General features: G+C 44.9%; 1 protein-coding gene across 1 annotated transcript in view; it reads left to right on the top strand.

Moving 5' to 3' along the window:
- Positions 1–9,266: 9,266 nt before the first annotated feature.
- Positions 9,267–15,356, top strand: part of IGFN1 (immunoglobulin like and fibronectin type III domain containing 1) — a 28,750-nt gene continuing 22,660 nt past the window's right edge. Inside the window, exons 1-2 of the mRNA XM_072356063.1 lie at positions 9,267–9,326; positions 12,643–12,782. The gene's annotated coding sequence lies outside the window, so the exon portion shown is untranslated. The remainder of the gene's footprint in view (positions 9,327–12,642; positions 12,783–15,356) is intronic.

Below are 15,356 nucleotides of genomic sequence, written 5' to 3'. Positions count from 1 at the left end.
CAGGCTAAATGTCCACCATGCAGCTAGACTAATACATTCTGAACAGTTGATTGATAAGTTGGGCTCAAAGGGTTGTAGGTAAATGGGGTTATGTGAAGCTAGCAGATAGACACTAGTAGGACTCTGCAGGGCTCCATTCTGGGGCCAGTTCAGTATTGTTGTAGATGTTGTGCATGTAGAAGTTGAGTTAATGTTAAATAAGTTTGCAGATGATACTTAACTGGGAGGAGATGTTGACTCTCTTGGGGCTGGACAATATACCTAACAAATGGCTGTCTCTACGGTTTTTGTCATCAACTGAACTGGGCTATCTCATTTATTATCAATGGTAGGGCCATACTACAGTCACATTATGTCACTGCCAGTCAGCCCAGCTGTGCTGAAGTTAACCCAAACTGCTGGACCTCCCGCTACTTTTCTGGGGGCCTCCTATCCATGAGGGATTGCCTGTGGTGTGGGATTTCCTTGGACGTGACTTTTTCAGGTTAGACTTGCTTCCAGTGATGCTTTTGTTAGAAAATAGTCCATCCTGTCTAGTTTAATATTGTTGTTGCTAATTTTGGAGGTAATAAGACACCACCGTGGCAGGCATTGCTCTCCTTGTGTGTGTAGGTTGTCTTAAAAATAGACTTTTAAAAAAGGGCCCAAGAAATTATTTTTTAAATGGTTCTGGATCTGTGTCAAGAGGGCTCTATGCTGCTCTTCTCCCAGCATTCCTCATCTCTCAGGGGTGCTGTTTCCTCTATACCTTTTGGGTTTGCCTTGTTTGCTGCCATAGATATTATTTCTTATAGTATGTTTCACCTTTCCAGGTCCCACTGAACAGGACAATTCCTTGTGCCAGTCTCAGCAGGACAGGAGGGTATAGTGTTGCTGACAGATTGCAGAGCAGGTTATTCCATAGCTGTTAAGGAGCCATGGAGCCTTTCTTCTGCAAAAAGGCTTGGTGTAGTGGCAATGCTACATCACATCTTGAAGCAGTGACTGAACACTTGTGGGCACACAAGTGAGCTGCACTGCTGGGACTTAACAAACCATGGACACTTGGGTGTCACAGCTTAAGGATGTAAAGCTATTAGAAGGGATCTGAAGGAGAGATGTGAAGTTGGTGAAGGGTCTGGGGGGCTAAGTGTATGATGTGAGAACTTGCTGGAAGTGCTGGAGTTCAGATGAGGTAGGTGAGATGGAGAAATGTCAGCCTGCTATGGAGAGGGCTCTGGACTGATAAGTGATCTCCAGACTGCCCCAGCCTTGCAGGCCCAGGCCCTTGACTTCCTAGTGGTGTTTTCCTACAGCTAGCTCCCTCCAAAAGTCTGCCTCAGCCCAGCAGGTTTCTGCTGCGTGCCAGTACAGATCCCCTGTTTCTTTCCCTGTTGGCCCTATTTATAGATTTCAAATGATGGCAGCCAGGAAAAGTGAGACGTGAAGTATGATGGACTCTCACCAATAAGGCAGGGTATTTATTGGAGCTGAAGCCTTGTTGTCATTGCACAGTATGAGGAACTCTGCACATGTGTTGGGGATTGTCATTTCCAGGACATTGGGCTTGTCATTCAGTACAGAGCAAAGAAAACATTGTTAGAATGGAAGGAGAGATTTCTGCCTGAATAAATTATACCCAGTTATCACCACCTAGATAGCAGTCAACACCAGGAAGTTTCTCCTGAGGGCTAAGATAACATCTCTTCCTTCGTGTTTTGTTAGCAGTCTGATCTCCCAAAGCAGTATCATTTCCCTTTCCTGCACATGCAGGACAAGCTGAGAGAAAGCCAACTCAGCCACGTCTCCCAAGTGATTTAGAACCTGTAGAGGGTGTTTCCATCATTGCTTACAGTACTTCTGTTGTCACTGAGTGTGATAAAACTGGAAGTTCAGTTGGGCTTTCAAATGTACACAGACAGTATATGGTTGCTGTAGGAACTATCATTACCAATGTTAAATGACATCATATGACCTAGCCTTGAAAGGGACAGTGTACACTTAGTATTTACACCTGGTATTTATCCCGAGTTGCTGCCTTGAATTGGAACACTTAGTCTGATGCTCTCTCATTAGTTTTCTTTTTTTGTGTGCAATCCTAGAAGCCAGCAGCTGGGCTCAGAGACAACAGATGCAGACAGAGGTTAGTGCTCCAGCCAGCCTCAGCTTTTCCTGTCTAAATGCAATGCTGTAGCCTTGGTGTTGGGCAGATGGAAAGGAAAGCCCTGAGGAAGCAGATGGGGGAGAAGGTAAACGTCCTTTCTCTGCATAGCCTCCTCCCACTGCAAAGGTGTTTATCCTATTGACAGTCGCTGTGGTCCTTTCATAACTGCTGCATTAGCAGAGGATCAAGTAGCACTTAATGGGAGCAGTCTCCCTCCTAAAGTGTGATTGAAAAGGTCACTGAGGTGGAAGGGGAGAATATCTGCAGCAGGCTGACATAAGCCTTGGCTTCTGATTGACAACAGGTGTATAATTGATGGGCTGCCCTGTATTGACTCAATGTTTTGCAGCGGCGCCTTGGAGCATCTGCTGAGCTCAGTGGGTGGCAGGCAGGAATACAGTCCAGCTGCAGGATTCAGTGAAGGGGTGATCTGAGGCCAAGTTTTCCCTTCTAAATTAGCAAAAGCAAGGAAATCAGGCAAGTTGTGAATGAAGCTTTCTCATGCAGCTGCCCCAAGCTGAATGGGTAGGCTGACCACGACTGAGCTTTTCTCTTTTGGCACAGTAAATAGTTTTATTACTCAGGGCTGCTGGTTTTGCTGGGTTCTCCTTTCCCTTCTGCTGGACCTTCAGTAGATTTGCTAAAATGAAGTTACTGAGTCTCAGATTATGTACATTTTTAACATCCCCAGTTTGTCCGAGCCAGCAAGAATCTTAAGCCCCTGAAATTACTAGCACATACTGATTGCTTTAAGTGTCTTCTTACCCTACTCTCTTGCTGCTTTTGGTGTTCCATCTGTCTTATATAGTTTCATTTCAGAGAATGCAGAGCATTCAATCCCAGCCAAACTGCTGATGACAAGCTAATTAAAGATCTAGCAAGAGAGGAGGACTTTAATGAGGGAGAAGTGGGAGGAAAGGCAATTTGCCAGGGCTGTGCTGTGACACTCTTGCTTAGGAGAGCTGATTGTGTGTTGTAATTGATGGTTCAGGGGAGCTATTCAGTAAATGGACTGTAAGGCAAAGGAACAGAGATGTCTTTTTATGGCGTATCCTGAAACTCTAACGGGATCTTAACATCCAAGGGCCAGTTCATCCTCCATATTGCCAAGTGAACAGCTTTAACATGCAAGTGCCCTGCAACCTATCCTCTCAGTTTCTAAAATTCCTCTCACCAGGGTGATTATTTCCTGATCCTTGACACCTCTTTGAATGGATAGACACACTGAGCACTTACAGAGCCACCAGAACCACAAGCTTTTATGCCTACCTATATAAAGAGGTGTTAAAACTGGCTATGTGTAATTTACAGTCTGCAGCAGGAGATCCAGCTCACTGGACACAGCATGCTGGAGCATTAGCTCTGCTGTCAGCCCAATTGTCAGCTGGATGCCAAAGGAGGTGGAGTAGATACCCTTTGGGTCACAGCTTTCTGCATTCTTGATCACAAGTCAGAGGAGTCATGAGTCTTAAGACAACTGCTGTGCTTCTTAGGCACTCAGCAGACCTTAATAAAATGCTCTTACATGCTCATGTATACAAATGCGTGCACATATGTTTGTGTTGAATGATGGCTGACTCATCACTTGCAGAATAGAGGAGAGACATAGAACTGACATTTCTGTGTAAATGAAACAGTAATCTTTGATTTTTACCTAAGAGATGTGAAGGTATTTCCAGAAGGGAAGAGATGGCACCTCCTGTTTGAAGGGCTTTGATGGCAGTGGTACTAGTGACACTTGGTTTCTTTATGCTGCTGTCTTGTTAATTCAAATTAGTGCTTTGTGTTACTTAAAGCTTTTTAAATTGTTCTGCTGCTGGTCAGATATGTCAGTGCATATACAGTTCAGTATAGTTTGGCTACTGAAGGAGAATGTGCTGGAATAGGAATAAGAAATCACTCTAACTGCTTAGCAAGTCACTCCCAGCTGGCATTTACTGCAGCCAACAGTTTCCAAGTTCACTGTCTCCTGGCCATTTGTCTTCCCGAACTTGAATTCTGACCTGTTCTGCAATGCAAAATCCTCATGTTTACAAGAAGAAAGACCTAAAGCAGAGTCCACTCTGTGAGTAGCTCTTCTGTCCAGCCCTCGCCTTGCCATTCCTCAGGGCTCACTCGATTCATGTAGTTGAATGTTTGTAGAGACAACATGCTGCTTACAGTGAACAAACAGGAAAAGGATCTGGGACCTTGTAGGAATGGACACACGGAAATCTTAGAGGATACAACGTTGAATATAAACAATCCGTGATGTGCTCATCATGAAGCTAACTGCATCCTGGGCTGAATCAGGAGTGGACAGCAGAATGCAGGATGGTTGTAGAGATTATAGAGCCAGATGCTTCTTGGAGGTGCCACTTGAAGCAGACAGTGATCACGTTAGCTCAGGAGTTCAGGTCTAGGAAGCTGTTACAAGTTTGGGGCAGATCATCAGAGGGGGGCGAATGTCCATCTTAGGGGGAGAGCATACTCAGTGGATAAAGCACAGCTGCTCCAATATGGGGTTCAAGGAAGCTTTGTTGTGGCTCCGTTCACTGATTGCTCAGTAATGCAGTGATCATCAGTGGCCCAGCTGCCTGGTTAGGTGACTTTCAGGTTAACCAGGGGTTCACTTCATATCTGAGTCTTGTATGAGTGCTGTAACCTTGTCTCTAGGGAACAATGGTTGGAATCATGCAGTGTAGGAAATAGTAAATCCTTATTCCTATCTATAGCAGAGAACTCTGCAGGACTTGGCTGCTTTGGAAGCTCTCACAGCTTTCCTGCCACCTTCTGACCAGGTCAGCATGGCTGGATTCCTGGGATCTGTGAAACTTTTAAGAAACTGCGAGAAATACTGATGTCTGAAAGAGTCCTCAATGCTTCGAGACTTATAAAGGCAAACTGGGACCATCCCTCTCCTTTTACCCTCTGGTTGAGCTTAGAAATCAGCTGACATAGTTAAGCTGACAGTCATTAAATTTATGTGTCCTTGGCTTCTGTCATTCGGTCCTCCTGTCTGATCCAGCAATTTGGGTCTTTTGACCTTTGTGGCATGTAGCAAAGCCAGTGTATCTTGGCCTCTACTTCAGACGCCTGTGGCTTGATGTTTAAGGAAGTTTATTTCTCAAGGATATAGTCATAAGTCAGCAATGTGTATGTTCTATTTTTGTAGACATACCTAGAGAGTCAGAAAGGAGGCCAAAACCCTTCCAGAGAAGATGGGCAGCAGATCTTAATGTTCTTATCAATGAAATGTAAGTTCATAAACTATGAAGGAGATACAAACTGTAGATCAGGGTGAGTAAAGAAAGAAGACAGGGAAAACAAATGTGCCTGCATGGTGAGATGACCCCAGAGGAAGCCAGTGGTAAATAGCTAGGTGAGCACTTTGGGAAGAGAAAGCCGAAACTGTAGGGTAGATGTGCAGGACAAAAGAGCTAAAAGTACTTTAAAACTGAGTGTGTACTCTCAATAAAAACAAAGCTCAGAAATGTTGTCTTCATGGTCCTGAAGGTGAGCAGCAGCAATTACTGATTTGATTGCTCTGTGCTTTTTAGAATTCTCTCTGTGTCCTCCTGGGCTGATAGGCATCTTGTTTTTGTGCTGGATTGTCCATCCTGCATCAGCAACCTCCCCAGCCTCCTGCTCTCCTGCTGCACTGCAGTGGGACCCAGTTTCCTGAATATTGTCTTGAAATGAGTGATAGAGATGGCCAGGATGTACTTATTCATTCCTTCTCCCTGTACTGAATAAGAAATTGTCAGTGTGACCCAGCTCGCCCTGGGGACCAAGGGACAGTCCAAAATTCTAATGGCACTGAGGAATAAAGGCCAACCCTCTCAGATTATAAGCATGTAAGCTTTTCCCTCTTCCACCATAGGCAGCTCTGCCCCTGTATGGTCATTCTGGGAGGAATAGTATCTTTGTCCTGTTTAAAACCTCTTCAGAGCAGGCATACCGCTTACTGGGTAAAAGGAGGTAAGTAAATGGTGAGCCCAAAATAGGACATGCCTGAAAAATAAGCTGAATGAAATAGAAAGCACATGAATGGCTGTGAGGATGGCCTGTTTACTGTCATGAGCATAGAAAGCTCTGAACCATGTGTGACCCTGAAATCTGTCAGTCAAAGAGATTGACAAGGACACATTGGCTTGGTAAAGCCCAAACTGCATACAATTTGCTTGCCATTCAGATTGCCCCAGGGCAACAGACCAGCTCCCTCTAAATGCAGGATTACTCAGGGCCTTCGTCTGGGTCTTGTTTCCTCCTGCTCAGCTTCTGGCACTGGTATTGTCTGCCCAGCCAGCCTTCCCAGAAGACAGCCCTCCCTCATCAGTCACCCATTCTGACACAGGATCTGCCCCTGTCACCCACTCCTCCTTTCCTCCCTCCTCCTAGCCTTGCCTTGGTATATAGCACCCCTGACATTATGCAGCCCATGTCAGTGATGCATCTATCCATCCGTCTGCCATGAAAAGTGACCTGCTCACTATGTCCCTCCACCCTTCAGTTGGGCAGGAGTCTGCCTGTCTATCCGACTGCAGGCACAGTTGTGCTTTGAAGCAGAAAATGCAGAGAACGTGTGACACCAGAGGCAATACATAAAAAGTAGCTCATGGAGGCTGTCAGAGGACCAAGCTGTAAATTGGGTTGCAAGGTATAGTAACATAGTTCCTATTCAGATGCTCTGCCTGTGTCAGTCTGTCACACATCAGGTCACAGTCATATGGGAGAAGAAATGAGGAAACTGGTTGCCACGTGGTGTTTGGGGGTTAAAAGCTCAGCTTTTGTCATTCATGATGCAGCACGGTCCCTCACAAGGCCAATAAGAACTCCCAGCTGTGAGCCAAGGCAGTGTTATGAGGTGGTATCAAAACTGCTTTGGGCCTGGACCCAAGAAAACATTTGTAGACTGGGTGCTTACTGTCTTGCTTAGTGTCATCTGTCCTGTTTTGTGCCCGCACATGGGAGCTCAGGTTACCCAGAGAGCAATCAGAACTTGGAAGGGCATATGTCTATCTATTGGTGGTGCTGGGCCAGGTGAGCTCTGCTGATCTCCTTAGCCACAAGCGGATAGTAATTCCATTTGAAGGAGTCTGGAAGAGGTGAATTAGAAACCCAGTTTGGTTCTCCCTGCTGGTTAGGTTTTGGTCAGTTTATTGTATGTGGCTGAGTGCTTGGCACGTGCTCACATTTTCCTGTTGCTTCTTAAGATGCAATAATTGATCCAGTGTGTGCCAGTGGTGGAAGAGGGACGTGCAATAGTTGTATGACTATCTTTTATGATCACATTTGCTTCCTTGGCTCCATTTTTCTTGAGTGTAAAGCTTGAGAAGAGCACAGGACAACAAGGGATCCAGGTTCCCAGACTTCATGCACAAGTTGTACATTTGTGTTTTACTCTCGTTTTTATTACTTTATGCTCTCAGTTCAGCTCCTAACAGGCAATTAAATGACTGAGTAGCAAACATAAGAGTGCAGAGGGCCAGAGCTGGCTGTGCTTTAAGGTAATACTCTGTGGGTGAGCAATAAAATCTGTCCACATCGTAAATAAACCTGAATAGCTTATTTTGGCAAAGAATTCTCATTCCTGACAAATGCAATTTTCATGCAGCCAATTACCACTTGCTAATCTAGGATGAAATACTGTTGGAACCTGACATCCCAGGTCAGCTCAGACAGCGTTTGGTGGATTTCCAGTTCAGTCTTCTCTCACATATGCGATAGGAAATAATCTTTATGAGGGCTGTCAAAGGGAAGGGAATGCCCAGGCTTACAAATCACTGAAGCAGCTTATGGGAAAGGGATGTGTCAGGATTGCTAAGTAAAGCATGTTACATAAGGCTGCCCATTAAGTTTCTGAGGTCTGTTAAGTGAGACATATTTTCAAGTTTATCAGGCTGATTTTAGCATCTCCTGTATTTATCTTCTTTTTGAAGCAGAAGCTCTTCTGCAGCAGAACCTCCTGCATTTTGCTGCCTCCTGATACACATAAAGGTGTATCGGTGTGATTATTTGGGATGTGTTACTTACTACTTTAATGTCTTAAATCTGTTACTGTCTGTTCTCAGCAGATTGTGGGCCATCGCTTGCTCACACAGACAGGAAGCAATTGAGGGAATGGTAGGAGATCCTCATCTCAGCTGGCTGCTGTGATGCCAGGGAACTGAGAATCCAACCTCAGAGAACTAATTTCTGCAAAGTAAAAGAGTTAAGGAATGATAACTCCAGCCTGGCCTAATGATTCCTAATCCTCAGTAAACATCTCCTAGCCAGCTACTGCTGTGAAGGGATATACACAGATGTGTGGGTAACAGCCACCCAGCAGGGGTAATGGAGGCTGCTCTCAGCCACCCCACAGGGGCTCAGGCTCATGCTTTTCACCTGCAAGCTCCTAAATTCACATGAGCAGGTGAGCTGGGAGTGCACTCAGTCCTTCTCTTTTATTCATATTACCAACTTTAAAGAATTCTTTCATAGAATCACCAAGGTTGGAAAAGAGCCTCAAGATCATCCAGTCCAACCATCCACCCATCACCAATAGCTCTCACTAGGCCATGTCCCTCAACACAACATCTAAATGCTCCTTAAACACCTCCAGGGTTGGTGTCTCCACCACCTCCACCACCTCCTTTCAAAGTCTTCAAAGAGACTTTAAATGTGCTTGGCCACTCTCTTTAACTAAATCTCAATTTATCTGATCAGTTAGTAACCTTAATTGATCTTGAGGCTGGTTTCAAAGCAACGAAGCTGCAGTTTCATTCAGAACATTCGGGGCTGTTCAGTTGTATGAAAGCTTTTAATGGATTGCTGTGAGGTGGAATTGCAACCAGCAGAAAAAGCAGAGCTTCAGCTGACTTGTGAAATATTGCAGAATTATGTTTATGAATGCCAGATTCGTGCAGCACCATTGATCTGGACTGAAATAACTACGAATAGGAGGCAGGTGCCTCGGGTTCCCATTAAAAAAAAAAAATGATCTGGATGTCTGGCAAGATAACAGCCCTGTGACAGCCTGCACCTACCAGAGGGGGGAGAGATCAAGTGTGAGAGGGAGAGAGGCAGAAGGCCAGACGGCGAGCAGCTGAGGAGGATCCCAGGGACCCAGTGCTGATCCCACAGTTGACTGCAGGGGGGACACAGGAGCTGCAGCTTCAGCAGCGCACTGAGAAGAAGGGGACCTTTTGGAAGACGTGTGCAGGTGAGGGCTGTGTACCTGTTTCATGCACATAGCTGGATTTGCTGTGAGCTAAAGGCTTGTTGGAGCTTCTTGAGAATGCCTTCAGGAGGGGGGAATAATAGGGTTACGGCAGACCCCATTTGGTTTGTGCCCGCATGAAGGGGAGCTGTGAGCCCTTTGTAACACTGCAGTTCCTGGGGTAAGCAGAGGTTGAAGGGGAGAGAAACAGTCTGTCCTTCCATCATGGTTAATTCTGTGTGGATTACTTCTCTGTTGAATGCTGACATGATTTTTTTTAGCTCTGGATTAGACTTATTTTGTTCTGATCTTTTCCTTCTGGATAAGGAGAGGATTTGACAGGGGGACAGTCTTCAGAAGGAATAGGGCTGCAGTGGGAATCCCTGTCACTTCTGTGGGTGCTCAGCATTAACTTCTGCAGGCAAAGATCAGGCAGAGCAATATGGGGACAATGCTGAGATGTATGTTATGTTGAAACGTTATGTATACGTGTTGAAATGTATGCTTGTGCATCCTGCAAAGAAAGTGAGAAGCCTGCATGTGCTGCAGCCTTGCGGAGTTTCGCAGAGATTTTCTGTATCATCTGTTTCATTAGCAGACTTCCTTGCAGGTGAGGGTGCGGTATATTAAATAGTTTGTAGTGTGAAGACTGAGCTTTTTTTTTAACCTGTTGCCATTGCTCGGTTGGGTGAACAAATTTAATGTTCTAGTTTGAAGAGTGGCTGGGAAAAAGCCATATAAGTTGAGTCCCTTGCAGCATCTGGATGTGGACAACTCCCACTGAGCCTTTCAATACTTGGTTTATTTGAGAGCAAATATTATGAGTCCAGAAAGCACTCATGCACCTGATGCAGCATTATAAAAAAAGAAATAAATGCTGTTTCCTGATCCACCTGGGTGCTGGCCTCATCTGACAGAAAGGATGTCCTAGACTTGTATGTGACCAGCAGGAGCAGTACTGTCAGAATCGCTTGACTGAATGTTGTATAGGGCTGCAGGTAATGAGTTGCCTTCACTGAGTTTAGACCTTTATTCCATTTTCTTTGCCCTTCTTTAAATGAATATAACTTTTTCTTACTGCTGTTATGTCAAAGTAGAATTTGAACCTGACTTCTGAATGTTGCATACCTTGACTTGTTGCTTATCTGTAAATATTTCTGTCCCAAGGCCTCCCTGTCACCTCCCTGACTTTCAGTAGAGGGACCAACTACCTGTGCTGCAGAGGAGCGCTGTGGCCTGGCTGTAGCGTGAGACTGGCTTTCAACCCTGTCTGAACATTGGTGTATGGGACAACATAGCCAGCTTTTTGGACCCACCAGGTCTTGGTTTCTTCACTTCTTGCTCTGCCTGATCTGTGCAGTGGGTGGCAATAGGAAGAGTTATTTCAGCCATTGCCACTCAGAATTGGTAGATTTCATACTGATATGCTGGAGAGGACAGGAATTAAAGGAAAAACAGAAAATTGGAAGAATTGTTTTTCTAATATCCTTTAAAATTCAGTCCTGGAATATCTGTCCTGCAGCTATTGCCTCTTTGATGCTTTTTTGTTGCGCTGTGTTAGGGGAACAAGCCTGCTTCCATGGAAAATACATCCTGTTTGCATTGCAGGCAGTGAGAGCTGCTGTGTTGCAGGTTTTCAGCAGGATGCAGTAGATTCACTGCTGGCACTCAGGGGTTAACAGGACTTTTGGGTGGGCGGGTTGAAAACAAGCTGTGAAATGGAAGAAGGTCAGCCTCTTGGAGGGGTTTGCTCCGTCACAGAGTCACAGATGGTTTTAAGTTATCAGTCTGTCTGTAGGAGAGGTCTCCCTTCCCTCCCTCCACCCAATAAAACTTACGTAAACTAGAACTGGAAGTAAAGCGAAGCTCCGTAACGTAATGTCTAGGTCCAAAGAAGCAGTGTCCATAGTTTACATGAAGAGCTACTGTCTTTAGACACTTGTGTAGTGACTGGTTTTATTAATGTTGCTTAATGCTCAGGCTACAGTGTCTGATCAACCAAGTGATGCATGTGCTGCTCAGTGCCAGTGAGATGAATGTCAAAGGAAGGATTCTTGGGATGGTCATGGGTCAAAGTAGGTGGAGGAAGGGGCTTTAGGAAACCCACTAGAGCACTGCTGGGAAGTGCTGCCTGCTCTGGTTTCTGCTCTATGTTCACCCCCCATTAACTAGACTGTAGAATTCTAATCCAGTAGGACATTAAAGAAAAACCTTTTGGATCTTGTAGGTTTGCAGTATGCAAATCATAGACATGATGAAAAATACTTCCATTGCTAACTGCTGGAGTTAGCCCTTCATCTAAGAGTTGAACATGAGGTTTTAATGTTATGCATGTTAGGAGTTTAAAGTAATACACGGCACACAGTGCAAAGGAAGAAAGATAGTGTGCTCAGGCAGAAGTGAATGAAAAGGGAACCCCAGACTGAGCAGCTCGGTCTTGTGTTGTGCTGCTGGGATGGATTTCAGTCACAGACTGGCCAGCTCTCACAGCCAGCTATGTGGAGGAGGAGGCTTTGCTTTCTGGTGGAGGAAAGAAGGTTCTCATTTTGCAGGGGTAGATTGGAAGCAGAAGGTTTTGGGGTGCTGTTTGCGGGCCTTGCGTTGCTGTGGTAAGCCTGCCTGTAGGAATAAGGCCTTGTTGCTGCTTATGGGAATGGGGATCAGCGTGTGGCTGTACTGGAAGTCAAAGCTGCCAAGGGAAGTGTCTGCTTTGCTTATAGAGGTGAAACCGTTGCAGAAGGAACTGTCTCCTTTAGGCCTCTCAGTTGCCTGGTCTATGTTATTCTACTATGAAGACCAAGCCCAGACTTGGTTGCCCAATTAACAGATGCCAGAATCCACTATTTCTCTCCCAAGGAATTATGAGCTTTCCTAAGGACTTGTGACCCCTGAGAACCAGTCTACTGGTGTGTCCTATAAAACTTGGATGTACGCCTTGTCCCTTCCTTAAACAAACTATGGATCCCCACAAATATTTGCGCCTTGAGACACAAAGTCTTGACCCAAGTGGCACTTGGAAATCCAGCATTGCCTTGACTGATGGTCGCATCTGACCATGCTGGCTAGGTGCCGTATTCGAGGCTTGCCAAAGGCACTGGGTTCAAGTATGCTTCCCATGCTGCATTGGGAACGAAGGGTGTATAATCCTATAACCACAGACAGCGCCCTATAGAGACATCCTACTAGGCTGCTATTGATTGCAGGCTTGGCTTCCAGGAAAGTGAAGGGGTGAGAAAGGAACAAGAACGTATAATTTCTTTTGGTATTTCTTAGTGATGTTTAGAACAGACTAATAAGGGATGTGGCTTCTTCCATACAGATTGCTAATATCTGTGACCAGGAGATCTCTTGAACTGCTATGAAGAGCTCTGTGGTCTGAGGCAACGAACCAACAGCTGTGGTCCTGGGAGGTGCAGAATTGAATTAAAGCGGGATCAGCTCAGAAGCTCAACCTGTAAGGTAGTGACTTTGGTCTTGCCACCTCTGAGATACATGGTGGGAGTGATACAGAGCTGGGAGAATGAGATGCTGCTGTGGTAGGCCCTGCTCTGTGCTGCTGTTGTCTGAAAATTGTAAATGTTCTGGGAAGAGCATTGTCCTACAGTGTACACTGATTTGCCTGGTAAGATGGCAGGCCGTTGGAGTTCTGCTCTAATTGTCCCGTGGAGCACCATGTAATGTAGGTATGCCATGGTTTCTGATCTTGGAGACATTATTTCTTGTGATGGCAAGCAGGAGATAGATTGCCTTTTCTTCTGGATGATTAGTAAAAGGGAGGTATTTGCTCTGCAATTCTGGTTGTAAATTTATTGACTGTGTGAAAATGCATGTCTGTTATGAAATAATTTATGGATGTATTGTGGATATTGGAAGGAGCAGACTGACTTGTGCTTGACTTGTCATCCTATGCTGGATATAACCTCAGTGTCCTGTTCACAGTTCTTAGGGCATCATTGTTTTAATTCGTGCAGGTAATACAGATGGTGTGTGAATCCTTTGGGTACTTTGTACCAATGCTCTTTTACAAGTACAAAGCTGTAGGGTATCTGGTCTACGTAAACTGTGGGCAGTGTGAGCCATCACGTTATATTGGTAATCCCTGAAGCAAGAGAGAAGATAGAGTCAAATATAGATTTACTGGAGGAATAAGTCACACAGAATCTGATCCATGGCCATTCCTCCTCATTCTACACAAGGCCTCCATTCATCACTGGAGAACTTGTGACCTGCTCAGAAGTTTTCACGCAGTCATTGCTTCTGCAGTTGCTGGCCTTCAGTTTTGTGGTTTTATCAACGTATGAGATTTTTCTTCAAAAATCTTCTGAAGTAGGATTTGAAAACAGTGCCCAAAGTTAACAAACAATACAAGCCCACCCAAAGCTGAAAGAAGTTTTAAGTGGAAGATCCTTCTTCTCAATGACTATCTGGATTTGCTGGTGCAGAGTTCTGGAATTTGAGACTGACAACGTAACAGTTTGATGTTTAGATCACTCACTTTGTTGGGAATCTCTTGTTTTTTAAATGAATTACAAAGAGAAACAGAATCTTAGAATGGCTTATGTTGAATGGGACATTAAGGATCACCTATTTCCAATCTTGCTGCCATGGACAGGGTTGCCAACTGGCAGATCAGGCTGCCCAGGGCCCCAGCCAACCTGGCTTTGAATACCACCAAGGATGGAGCATCCACAGCTTCTCCATACAACTTGTTCCAGTGCCTCACCACTCTAAATAAAGAGTGCTGTGTCTGCTAGTAACTATTTTTTTTATAACAGTGTCTGCCTTAATGGGTTTGTACCGTGTGTGTACTGTGCTTGTGCCAATGCCTGCGGTCCATGCTGTGTCCATCAGTCCCTTGTTGCCTGTCACCTGTCTTGGAGTTTACCTAATTTTGCTCACCAGTCTCTGCCAACAGTTATGTTACCTCTTTTCTGTGTCTTCCACTGCCTAGAGCTCATAAATAACTACTTGTGCTACTACCAGTACAGCCAAATCCTGGGACTCCCAAACGTTTTGGTTGTTCACTCAGCTGATATATGACCCTATCACAAGTGCCCGGTCAAGTGCAGAGGAAATAGGCTCTTGAGCTAGCTCATCTTGTGAGATTGATGGACAGACAGGATGAAAGGCAGACCTCCCATCAGGCTATCTGGTTTGTTTTGCTGGTTTAAAAATATTGTCAGTAGTCAAGGGCTTAGTCTTGCCCTATTGGGAGCAGTGGAAGCTTTGTTGCTGTCTCCAAAGGGGACATCTCTGCAGCTGAAAAGGGCACCGAATAGCCAGGTCTTGGCTATCTAAATGAAGCTAGCGCGTGATTATGAGATACTTCTCAAAGAATGGAGATTGTTGAGCTACTTCCAGCGTTAGCCCTGCTATGCCAGGACTGGTGCTGAGCAGTGTTTCATACAGGGAGGGTAGATTGCCCTTTGGAAGTATTTGACAGCCTGTTTTGAGTAAATAGCAACATCAGTGATCATATTATGATCATATTAGTTTGGAGAGCTGTAGTGCAGGCAGCTGTGAGTGGAGATACGAATTCCAACATGGCAGTTTTTGGAAGGCTTTTGCTGTCTTTCATTTCTTTTAAACGTTGTGTGATTTCTGTATACCGGGGCTGAACCCAAGTGAAGGGAGAACAAGTTTATCCATGTAATAAGGGAGCCAGAATGTTAGAAATAAGCAGGACACGTCCTGAAAGCTTCTGTGCCAGCTGATGTGGTATTTTCAAATGCACGTTTTAACACGGAAGACATGAGAAAATGTGATGTAGTTGGATTAATTACACTGAAGGAATGTTCTCTTGCATATCCCAGCGCTGTTATTTTAACTGTGCAGTCAATGTGTGGTATTAAGATGTTTCACTCTCGCTCTCCAGAAGACAAGAATTCACAGGAGTGTGAGGACTCACAGCAGCTTATCTTTAATCCATGTGAATTTCTGTAATATTTACGGTCCATTAAACTCACTAGTTTACACATAAAGTTTCTCAGTGGCTTTGGACCCGAGGACCGTGTTCGTGTTTCAGTATAGATG

This window comes from Excalfactoria chinensis, chromosome 23 (assembly GCF_039878825.1).
Source record: "Excalfactoria chinensis isolate bCotChi1 chromosome 23, bCotChi1.hap2, whole genome shotgun sequence".
NCBI lineage: Eukaryota > Metazoa > Chordata > Aves > Galliformes > Phasianidae > Excalfactoria > Excalfactoria chinensis.
Note: the sequence above shows the minus strand (reverse complement) of the source record. Positions and strands in the feature narration are given on the sequence as shown.